We start from the raw sequence: 12,669 nt of genomic DNA, 5'->3' as shown, positions 1-12,669 counted from the left end.
AGGAAGGGATGTCCGCTGCACTCCTCAGATTGCAAGGCACAATGGAGGAGTCCATCCATCTTCAGGCTGAGGCATTAGCGCTGGCATGCCAATGCACCAACAACAAAGCTGGCAGGGTGGTGGCTGCCATGGAGACCTTGGTCCAGGACATCACTCCTGCACAGCTGCGCGGGCTTAACTCCATTGCTAATGCCATAATTGACCTCCAACAATGTGTACGCGAGAGGGGCACTGGGCAACTCCAGCTACCCCTTCCGCCCACAGACTCAGCCAGAGGCCCTTGGGCACCCATAGGGAGCAGGATCAGCAAGTGTACGTTCTGGGGCCATTCACCCAAATGAGTCTGGGAGTGACCAGCCAATCCAAATTCCCACTTCCTGTGGCCTCCACAGCTCCAGTTTCACAGGCGAGGAGGGTTCCACTGCCACACAGCAGGACCCTGAAAGCAGACCGGAGCCTACCAAGTCTCTGCCCTCCAGAGGATGCCCGCCAAAGTCATCACAGTCAGGACATCACAGTCAGCAGGCTGCCTGCACCTCTGCTGTAGATGTCCAGGGAGTACTAAGACGTTCTAGCAGGATTAGAGAACCCTAGGGTTAAGTATTGTTCTCTGCAGCCATGAGCGTGAGTCCTGAAGGCTGTGTTGCATGTCCGTTGCCAGGGTTAAGGACAGCTCCTCAGGGTTGGAGAGGAACTTGGTGTGGGAGGGGAGGGATCCAGTTGTCGTCGTCCATGTTGGTACCAACGACATTGATAGGACTAGAAAGGAGGTTTTGCTGAAAGAATTTGAACAGTTAGGAGCTAAATTAAAAATCAGAACCTCCAAGGTAATAATCTTGGGATTGCTATCAGAGTCACAGGCAAACTGGCATAGGGTAAATAAAGTTAAGGAGTTAAAGGCATGGCTCAGAGATTGGTGTGGGAGGAAAGGGTTTCAGTTCATGGGGCACTGGCACCAGTACTAGGGTAGAAGGGAGCTGTTCCAGTGGGATGGGCTTCACTTGACCCATGCTGGGACCAGTGTCCATGCGAATGAAATAACTAGGGCTGTAGAGAGGGCTTCAAACTAAATAGATGGGGGGAAGGTTCTGGAAAGGGGATACTAAGGCTTGCAAAGCAAAAGGATATGGCAGTGTTGTAGGGCCGTTATTTAGGTAATGATACCCAAAGTGTGACAGGAAGGGACAGAGTGTATAAACACTAAAAATGCAGCAAGTAGGGTCAAAAGGGGAAAAAATGATACAAAGGCAAAATTAATGGTCCTTAAATGCATGTGAAGATGCAGAAAATTTGGATTTATTTTAAAGTGCTAGCCAAGATCAGCAGCTAGGGCACCAAAGCATACACAAACAATCACAGCCTTACATGAGAGCTAAAAACTTGTACAAAGGGCTCAGCTGTAAATTTGCAATTAGGAAATGGGAGACACATACACGGGCGGGAACACGGGATGACTCAATCAAGAAATGGGGAAAGCCATTTCGCACCGTCTGATAGCCATCTTCAAAAAGACATTGCCCAGTCCCTGCACTGCAATTACTGTACAAGAACACAGTTATCATATCATCGGGGGGTCATTGTGCTGTGGCCTTTGTCTAACTAATACCATTAAGTTGTAACTGATAGTAAAAGATATATTAACTCTGCTCATTTGAAACAAAAACAGAATTACCTGGAAAAACTCAGCAGGTCACCGATGCTGCCAGACCTGCTGAGTTTTTCCAGGTAATTCTGTTTTTGTTTTGGATTTCCAGCATCCGCAGTTTTTTGTTTTTATCTCTGCTCATTTGAACCTTGGTGGAGAAGCGCCTGGACTGCCCAACATTTGCTCCCTGCATGCGTAATAAAGGAACCGCTTAAACATTGCATCTGGACTCCAAATATTGAAATTTTGTACCAGAATATTTCTCAGACCTTTCAATTGGCGCTGCGAGCAGGGTACAAAGGACACAGGACACTGACAGGGAACCGGGACGACTTACGGTGTGAGTACATTTTTATTCATACTAAATCCGACCCCGTCCCGACCCAGGAAGTGTCAGGCTCCCTGCAAATCCGAAACCTAGGCTCCAGGCAATAGTTCAAGGGGTTGTAAGGGTGGGGTAAAAACGCTTGTATTATAGATGGTTATAATTACATCCGGTATTGTCACAAGTAACGAGCTTGGTCAGAAAGGACCCAGGTAAGAACCGTACCAATGACGACAACTATACCCCGACTGTCTTACCCAGAGATGGCCAGTAGTGACAAACTCAAGTGGGGACCAGAGGGATCCCTGACACAGCATTTAGCTGACAAAATAAGAAATTGATAAGCAAAATGATAAAGAACAATTGGAACAAAAACAAAAATACCTGGAAAAACTCAGCAGGTCTGACAGCATCTGCGGAGAGGAACACAGTTAACGTTTTGAGTCCAAATGACTCTTCATCAGAGCAAAGGAAAAATAGAAAAGAGGTGAAATATAAACTGGGTTAAGGGGGGTCGGGCAGGTAGAGCTGGATAGAGAGCCAGTGATAGGTGGAAATTGCCAAAAGATGTCATAGACAAAAGGACAAAGAGGTGTTGACGGTGGTAATATTAGCTAAGAAATCTGCTAATGGAGACATTAAGGGTAGAAAGCAGGACGAGCAAGGGACAGATGGCTCTAGTGGGGATGGGGTAGGGCGGGGTGGGGGGGAAATCAAATAGGCTAAAAGATAGAGATTAAAAAATGGATGGAAATATGAAGGGAAAAGGTAGGTGGAAACACTGGTCGCAATTGAAAAGGTATGATGTAAGTAAGAAAGACTAAATTACCGGGCAGTGCGGGGGGGAAAACAGGCAACGAGCAGTCCATACTGTGTTAGCCAAGTGGTTTAGGATTCATTCCCGATCTGGAGGATTGGCCATCCGAAAGACAAAGGGGGAATCCTCAACTACAGGAAGGGTCATCGTGGGCTGTGCACAAGAAGGGGTGAAAAGGAGAAAGCTGCCTCTTATATACGACCTACCCCTAGTGATCACCAGCAGTATGTTTCATTACAGAAATAACAATAACCGGGTAACCTCCACGACAAGATGGAAAAAAGCTGGGGGTCGATAATCATTACCAGGGCCCTGGCTATCGCAGCCACCGGCATACAGAACATAAACTGTGAAGCAGCAGCCAGTATGGGCTTGTACTACAAGAATGTCAGCGACGGATATTGCGTGAAAGGACGGGTGAATGTCACAACAGAAAAGTCAACGCTCTTCAAGTGTGGCACTGGGCTTATGCAACTATCCGTTGGAATGAGCAACGGAGAGAGCCTTGGGCAGACCTCGCATATGGGAATGGAAATCCAATGGAAAAATGAGGGCCCAATATGCTTCCAGATCAGCGATAGCTTGGACATACCCTGGACATGTGAAGGGGGCGCAGATCCAGATACAATGTGTGAGAGATTTTTCACAATTTACCTTCACACCCCAGGACAACAACAACTGGGGTTACTGTCCCAGGGAAGAGGACTTGGGAATGACAGATACCTGGCATTGTATCTTGACAACAACGGCGGACCCCCGGACCAACACCACCCCGCTATCACAGGACACAACGACACCACAGAGGCTATCTTGCCCAGACATGACCCCTGGGCCACAGAATGGACTGATACTGTATACAGACGGTTAACTATTGTATGATTAACGTTAAACATGAAATTGTATCAGTAATTGTGAACCTGGCAGGTATACAACTGCCTGAGTATTGCAGTAACCAAGTGCCCCTACAAAAACTATACAAATTACTGAGTAAGGCTGTGATTAATCAGGCCGCCAACGCTATGGACGCCACTAAATTCAGGGGAAATGCTGCTTTCCACCACCAGAAGAGAGGGTTAGTTAACAATGTACTGACAGAGGTGAACACAGGGACTTCCCTAGTAAACTCTCTCGACATTCAAAGAATCAACTCCAAGGTCACGAATCTTAAAGGGATCATGAGGCAGCTGCTCATAAGAGCAGCGAGGGACGGAGTAATGGCAGCGGCCCTAGGGGGCAAGAGTGTGGCATTTCTATTGGAAAGCATACATGTTATAGAGACCCATGCTAAAACCACCAGCCAATTAATAGAAAGGGAGGAAAGACAAGACGACAGCACCCAAAAAAGCCAGCTGTGCCACGCTTACGGCCAGTGGAAGATTGGGCAATTAAGATACAATCTGGCCCAGATCCAAAGCGGAGAGGGACCGTGCTGGATCAACAGTACCCAGTTGTGGGGGATGGCCAAGAACCCAGGCGGCATCGACGCCTGTACGTTGAAAGGAATGGCCAGGGTATATCCGGTGATTCAGAAGTGCACCACAAACCAAATGAAAATGATAGGCATGGTATGGGCAATCCCCTCAGTCACAGAAGACATGGACCCGCACCCTCAGTACCAACACTGGGTTAATCCGAGACAATGACTCCCTCCGGTACTGCCCCATAGACATGCATGCCATACACAAGGATGGGGGCATACACAGAGTATCACTGAGCCGGTGCAGGAGGAAAGGTAGCTTCACGATTTGCCCCCATCCAGTCAAAATGGGGGGACTGGACGAATGCGAGTACAACCAAACGGAGGGTTGTATGTTAGAAATTACCCACAGAGAAAACCATCATACCTGCTCAGGATACAAGGGAAAGGGGGAATACTGTGTGACAACTACTGAACAGTCATACACGTAAAGGAGCCTACATTGCAACATCACCACCCCCAACTTCTGCTTTAAACCGCAGCTCCCAGTTACCATTGGACACACGTGGATGGTGTACATCCAACAAAGGGGTCAGGTCTCAGTCAACACCTCCGACACACTCCACGATACCCTGGTACAGTATGAAGAAGCTAAGCAGGCCCCAGTTGCCCACCTTCCTGAAAGTCTGACAAAGATTAAATGCGACTTACGAAAGGTGATGAAACAGTATTACATGTTACAGGCGATGTTTAAAAAGCTAATCAATGATACGGAAGAGCAATTGAGAAATCAACATGGTGGGAGCAAAAATAAAAGCAAAAAACTGCAGATGCTGGAAATCCAAAACAAAAACAAAAATACCTGGAAAAACTCAGCAGGTCTGACAGCATCTGCGAAGAGGAACACAGTTAATGTGTAAAGTACGTATGACTCTTCATCAGAACTAAGGAAAAATAGAAAAGAGGTGAAATATAAGTTGATTTAAAGAGGGTGGGACAGGTAGAGCTGGATAGAGGGCCAGTGATAGGTGGAGATAACCAAAAGATCTCATAGACAAAAGGACAAAAAGGTGTTGAAGCTCGTGATATTATCTAAGGAATGTGATAATAAAGGTACAGATAGCCCTAGTGGGGGTGGGGTGGGGGGAAGGGATCGAAATAGCCTAAAAGGCAGAGGTAAAACAATGGATGGAAATACATTTAAAAATAATGGAAATAGGTGGGAAAAGAAAAATCTATATAAATTATTGGAAAAAAGCGGGATCGGAAAGTGGGTGGGGATGGAGGAGAGAGTTCATGATCTAAAATTGTTGAACTCAATATTCAGTCCGGAAGGCTGTAAAGTGCCTAGTCGGAAGATGAGGTGCTGTTCCTCCAGTTTGCGTTGTAGCTCGAGAGAGTTTCACTGGAACAATGCAGCAGGCCAAGGACGGACATGTGGGCATGAGAGCAGGGTGGAGTGTTGAAAAGGCAAGCGACAGGAAGGTCTGGGTCATGCTTGCGGACAGACCGAAGGTGTTCCGCAAAGCGGTCACCCAATCTGTGTCTGGTCTCTCCAATGTAGAGGAAACCGCATTGGGAGCAGCGAATGCAGTAGACTAAATTGAGGGAAGTGCAAGTGAAATGCTGCTTCACTTGAAAGGAGTGTTTGGGCCCTTAGATGGTGAGTAGAGGGGAAGTAAGGAGGAAGGTGTTATGCCTTCTGAGGTTGCATGGGAAGGTGCCGTGGGAGGGGGTTGAGGTGTAGGGGGTGATGAAGGAGTGGACCAGGGTGTCCCGGAGATAATGATCCCTGCGGAATGCCGCCCAGGGGAGTAAAGGGAAGATGTGTTTGGTGGTGGCATCATGCTGGAAATGGCAGAGGATGATCCTTTGAATGCGGAGACTGGTGAGGTGATAAGTGAGGACAAGAGAGACTCTATCATGGTTCTGGGAGGGAGAGGAAGGTGTGAAGGAGGATGTGCGGGAGATGGGCCGGACACGGTTGAGGGCCCTGTCAACCACCGTGGGTGGAAAACCTCGGTCAAGGAAGAAGGAAGACATGTCAGAGGAACTGGTTTTGAAAGTGGCATCATCAGAACAGATGCAACGGAGGCAAAGGAACTGAGAGAATGGGATGGACACCTTACAGGAAGCAGGGTGTGAGGAGCTGTAGTCGAGGTAGCTGTGGGAGTCGGCAGGCTTGTAATGAATATTGGTGGACAGTCTATCACCAGAAATTGAGACAGAGTTGTCAAGGAAGGGAAGGGAAGTGTCAGAGATGGACCACGTGAAAATGATGGAGGAGTGGAAATTGTAAGCAAAATTAATAAATTTTTCCAGGTCCAGACGAGAGCATGAAGTAGCACCGAATCAATTATCGGTGTACCGGAGAAAGAGTTGTGGGAAGGGACCAGAGTAGTACTGGAACAAGGAATGTTCCACAGCCCCATAAAGAGACAGGCATAGCTGGGGCCCATGCGAGTACCCATTGCCACACCTTTTATTTGAAGGAAGTGAGAGGAGTTTAAGGAGAAATTGATCAGTGTGAGAACAAGTTCAGCCAGACGGAGGAGTGGTGAATAGGGATTGTTCAGGCCTCTGTTCGAGGAAGAAGCAGAGAGAAATCAGACCATCCTGGTGGGGGATGGAGGTATAAAGGGATTAGACGTCTATGGTGAAGAGGAGGCGGTTGGATCCAGGGAGCTGGAAATTGTTGATATGATATAGGGTGTCAGAGGAATCACGGATGTAGGTGGAAAGGGACTGGACAAGGGGAAAGAGAATGAAGTCAAGATAGCAAGAAATGAGTTCTGTGGGGCAGGAACAGGCTGACACGATCATTCTGCCGGGACAGTCCTGTTTGGATTTTGGGTAGGAGGTAAAAGTGGGCCGTCCAAGGTTGGGCGACTATCAGGTTGGAAGCTGTGGAAGGAAGCTCTCCAGAGGAAATGAGGTCAGTAACAGTCCTGGAAACAATGGCATGATGTTCAGTGGTGGGGTCATGGTCCAGGGGGAGGTAGGAGGAAGTGTCTGCGAGTTGACGCTCAGCCTCTGCGAGGTAGAGGTCAGTGCGCCAGACAACAACAGCACCACCCTTGTCAGCAGGTTTGATGACAATGTCAGGGTTGGGCCTGAGAGAACGGAATGCAGCAAGTTCAGAGAGAGACAGGTTAGAGTAGGTGAGAGGAGCAGAGAAATTGAGACGACTAATGTCATGCCGAAAGTTCTCAATAAAAAGATCAAGAAAAGATAAAAATCCAGAGGGAGGGGTCCAGGTGGAGGGAGAATATTGGAGGTGGGTAAAAGGATCTGTTGAACGGGGAGAGGACTCCTGCCCAAAGAAGTGAGCACGGAGATGAAGGTGGTGGAGGAAGAGTTCAGCATCTTCCTGAGCCCAAAATTCATTGAGATGAGGGGGCAAGGGTATGAAACTAAGTCCTTTGCTGAGCACTGAATTTTCAGCATTGGAGAGGGGAAGGTCAGCAGGTATGGTGAAGACATGGCCGGGGCTGGGATTGGAAGATGGGATGGGGACAGAGGGACAGGCAAGGGTGGGGGGTCCTGGATGGGCATGGTGTCGATGAGTTGTTGGAGCTTGCGTTCCTTTGCACCTGAAAGAAAGAGACAAAGTTTCTTGTTGAGGCGTTGGATGAGACGAAGAATAAAATGAAAATGGGGTCATGGGCAGCTTAGAAATAAGATGCGGCAGTGCTGCTGGAGGGAGAGGTCAAGTGTGTTCATATGGCGGCGCATGGCACTGAATGTGGATCTTAGAATGCGATGAGAACAGCAGTCCAAGGAGCGTTGCATATCCTGGAGATACCTGTAATCCCGGGTGGGTTTGAAACATGAGGGCTGGAACTTCAGTTGAAATCCACGTGGGGTAAGTCAGAGATAGAGACAGTCACTGAGGAAGGAAATATGGCTGTAAAAGCAAGTTTTAGTAAACACCTTGTCAAACACCAGGAGAGAAATGGAAAGCAATGAAGGTGAACAAGGCAAAAGAGAGAGACGGAAATCCTGTCAGAGAGAAGAACAATACTTCTTCAAGGTAGGCATTCCTTGAAGAGAAATGGCAGTCAATTAAACACTAAGATAAAAGCAAAAAACTGCGGATGCTGGAAATCCAAAACAAAAACAAAAATGTGGGACTGGGGTCTGACTGTGGATACACACCCCTGGATAAGAATAATCTCTCATATACTCGTCACTGTGCAGCTAGTGTTAGCATTGGCATGGGGAACTGCAGCATGTCGCACCTGTAAGAAGAAAGCCCGTGGACATAGAACAAAAATAATGTTAAAGGAGCAACAACGGCTGCTGGGACAGGACACAATATTAATGTAGTAGGGTCCCAGCCTCCCATCTTGGTGGCCACACACCACTGGAAAGACAGGAATCTCGGACATTAGGCAGCTTAAAAACTTGGGGAGAGGTCCAGGTGATGCCATGGCCCGTAGGGCTTGCTCGGATCGGTACCACTGGAGCCATGACAGAACCATCGGATTCAGATTAATTGGCTAGCTTAACCTAAAGGTTATGCACCCAAAATGGGGGACTGAAGATACAGAAAATTTGGATTTATTTTAAAGTGCTAGCCAAGATCAGCAGCTAGGGCACCAAAGCATACACAGCCAATCGCAGCCTTATATGAGAACTAAAAGCTTGTACAAAGGGCTCAGCTGTAAATTTGCAATTAGGAAATGGGAGACACACACATGGGTGGGAACACGTGATAACTCAATCAAGAAATGGGGAAAGCCATTTTGCACCGTCTGATAGCCATCTTCAAAAGGACAATGCTTAGTTTCTGCACTGCAATTACTGTACAAGAAAACAATTATCATACCATCGGGGGGTCATTGTGCTGTGGCCTTTGTCTTACTAATACCATTAAGTTGCAACTGATAGTAAAAGATATATAAACTGTGCTCATTTGAACCTCGGTAGAGAAGCGCCTGGACTGCCCAGCATTTGCTCCCTGCATACGTAATAAAGGAACCACTTGAATATTGCATCTGGACTCCAAGTGTTGAAATTTTGTACCAGAGTATCCCTCGGACCTTTCACATGTAGTATTCGGAACAAAATAAATGAATTAACAGCACAAATAGAGGTTAATTGGTATGAGCTTATAGCCATTACAGATACATGGCTACAAGGAGATCAAAGCTGGGAATTAAGTATTCAGGAGTATGTGACTTTTCTAAAGGACAGGCAGGAAGGAAAGAGTTAGTATGAGGTGGAATAAGTATAATAGCAAGAAAGGATCTTAGTCCAGAAGATATTGAATCCATTTGGGCGGAGGTAAGAAATAACAGTGGGAAGAAGACACTGGTGGGAGTAGCCTATAGGCCCCCTGACAGTAGCTATACTGTAGGACAGAGAATAAATCAGGAGATAATGAGGGCATGTAAAAAAGGGAGTACATTAATCATGGGTGACATTAATCTTTATGTAGATTGGGGAAATCAAATTGGCAGATGTAGACACGAGCAAGGATTCCTAGAGTTTATTCGGGACAGTTTCTTAGAACAATATGTTGTGAATCCAACCAGGGATCAGGCTATTTTGGATCTGGTAATGTGTAATGAGGCAGGTTTAATAAATGATCTCAGAATAAAGGATCCCCTAGGAAACAGTGACCATAATATGGCAGAACTTAGCATTCAGTTTGAGAGCGAGAAATTGAGTCGGAAACAGCTGTGCTAAACTTAAATAAGGGTAATTACAATGGAATGAGGGCAGAGTTGGCTGGAGTGGACTGGGAAAGCAGTTCAGCAGAAAAGATGGTTGATGAACAATAGCAGCCATTTAAGAAAATAGTTCATGACTGTCAACAAAGATATATCCCAGTGAGGAAGAAGGATTCAAGGAAAGGGATAAACCAACCATGGTTAACCAAGGAAGTTAAGGACAGTGTCAAATTGAAAGAAAAACATACAATGTGGCAAAGATTAGTGGTAAGCCAAAGGATTGAGAAAGTTTTAAAAACCAAAAAACAATGATCAAAAAAATAATAAAGAAGGAGAAAATAAACTTTGAGGGTAAACTAGCAAGTAATATAAAAATGGACTATAAGAGTTTCTTTAAATAAATAAAAAGGAAGAGAGAGGCCAAAGTGAACACAGGCCCCTTAGAGAATAAGGCTGGGGAAGTAATAATGGGAAACCAGGAAATAGCAGAGGAGTTGAATAAATACTTGTTTCAGTCATCAAAGTAGAAGATACTATTAGCATTCAAAAAATATTAAATAATCAAGGGGAAAAAGGGGGAAGAAATAAATACTATCACTAGAGAAAAAGTGCTAGGGAAACTAATGGGGCTAAAGGCCAATAAGTCCCCTGGGCTTGATGGGTTCCATCCTAGGATATTAAAGGAAGTAGCTACAGAGTTGGTGGATAAACTGGTAGTAATCTTCCAAAAATCCTTAGATTCTGGAAAAGTCTCAGAGGATTGGAGGACAGCCAATGTAACACCCTTATTCAAAAAGGGAGGGAGACAAAAAATAGGTAACTATAGGCCAATTAGCTTAACATCTATCATTGGGAAAATGTTGGAGTCTGTTATAAAGGATGTAATAGGAGAGCACTTAGAAATACATAATCTATTCAAGTAGAGTCAGCATGGTTACAGGAAGGTGAAATCATGCCTAACAAATTTATTAGAATTCTTTGAGGATATAACAAGTAGGATAGATAAAGGGGGACCAGTAGATGTAATATATTTGGATTTCCAAAGGTGCTCGATAAGGTACTGCACATAAGGCTACTTTATAAGAAAAGAGCTCATGGTTTTGGGGGGTAGTATATTAGCATGGATAGAGGATTGGCTAACTAATAGAAGACAGAGAGTTGGAATAAGAGGGGCATTTTCAGGATGGCAAACTGTAACTAGTGGAGTGCCACAGCGATCAGTGCTGGGGCCTCAGCTAGTTACAATATATATTAATGACTTAGATGAGGGAAGTGAATGTACTATTGCCAAGTTTGTGGATGACACAAAAATAGGTGGGAAGGCAAGGTGTGAGGGTGACACAAGGTGTCGACAGAGGGATATAGACAGGTTAAGTGTGTGGGCAAAAAGTTGGCAGTTGGAATATAACGTGGGAAAATGTGAGGCTCTGCACTTTTGCAGAAAGAATAAAGGAGCTGAATATTATTTAAATGGAGAAAGACTGCAGAAGGCTGCAGCACAGAGAGATTTGGGACTCCTCGTGCATGAATCCCAAAAAGCTAACATATAACTTCAACGCGTAATAGGGAAGGCAAATGGAATGTTGGCCTTTATTTCAAAGGGAATGGAGTAGAAAAATAGGGAAGTCTTGCTAAGACTATACAAGGCACTAGTTAGACCACACCTAGAATACTGTGAACAGTTTTGGTCCCCTTATCTAAAAAAAGATATACTGGCATTGGAGGCGGTCCAGAGAAGGTTCAGTAGGTTGATCCTAGATATGGAGGGATTTTCTTATGAGGTGAGGTTGAGTAGCTTGGGCCTGTACTTAATGGAGTTCAGAAGAATGAGAGGCTAACATATAACTTATGTGAAACGTATAAGGTTCTTAGGGGGCTTAAAGGGTAGAAACTGAAAGGTTGGGAGAGTGTAGGACCAGAGGGCATAATCTCAGAGTAAGGGGGCGCCTATTTAAAACAGAGATGAGGAGGAATTTCTTCTCTCAGGGTGTTGTCAATCTATGGAATTCTTTACCGCAGATGGCTGTAGAAGCTGGGTCATTAAGTATATTCAAGGCTGAGATAGACAGATTTTTAATCAGTAAGGGGATCAAGGGTTATGGGGAAAAGGCAGGAAAGAGGAGTTGAGGATTATCAGATTAGCCATGTTTCATTGAATGGCGGAGCAGACTCAATGGGCCAAATGGCCTACTTCTGCTCCTACAGCTTATGGTCCTATAGAAAGTTAGGTAAAAGTAGTTGCATTGCCTGGCCACGGGTGTTGATCACTTGTACGTACTGTTTACCATTGTCATTAAACTCCTAAGAATGTCTCCCTGCCTATGGCTCATTGTTCTGGTGAGCAGTGGTCCTGTCACTCAGATGTGAAACCTTTCTGCACAAGGTAAAGGCAGGTGTCTCAGTCCAGGGTCTCATCCCTGTGCTCTGTGAGGCCTTCAGACCATAGTGATCATGCAGCCTCACACTCACAGGACACATTACTGATGCCTGCACCTCGGTGGTGCTGGTCGTTGCTGCCAGAATGTAGTGGGCAGGCGTCACAGAGTTCTCTCATTCTCTCTCTGTGCTCTCAGCACCTTTAAGGTGGGACTGGCCCCCATTGCACCAGTTTCTGTGACCAGTGGTGCTGTGCACCAGCTCCTGAAGAGCTCAGGTGGTGAAGGCAGACACAGAATCAGATGCGTCTAAAGTTTCATGGCTGCATCTCTGATATGCCCTGATCATGGAGCATAAGGGAGCTGCCCTCGGCCAGACAGGAATCAAACATTCTCAGAGGCTATGTGAAGC

Source organism: Carcharodon carcharias, chromosome 7, assembly GCF_017639515.1.
Source record: "Carcharodon carcharias isolate sCarCar2 chromosome 7, sCarCar2.pri, whole genome shotgun sequence".
NCBI classification, from domain to species: domain Eukaryota; kingdom Metazoa; phylum Chordata; class Chondrichthyes; order Lamniformes; family Lamnidae; genus Carcharodon; species Carcharodon carcharias.
This window is presented reverse-complemented; position numbering follows the sequence as displayed.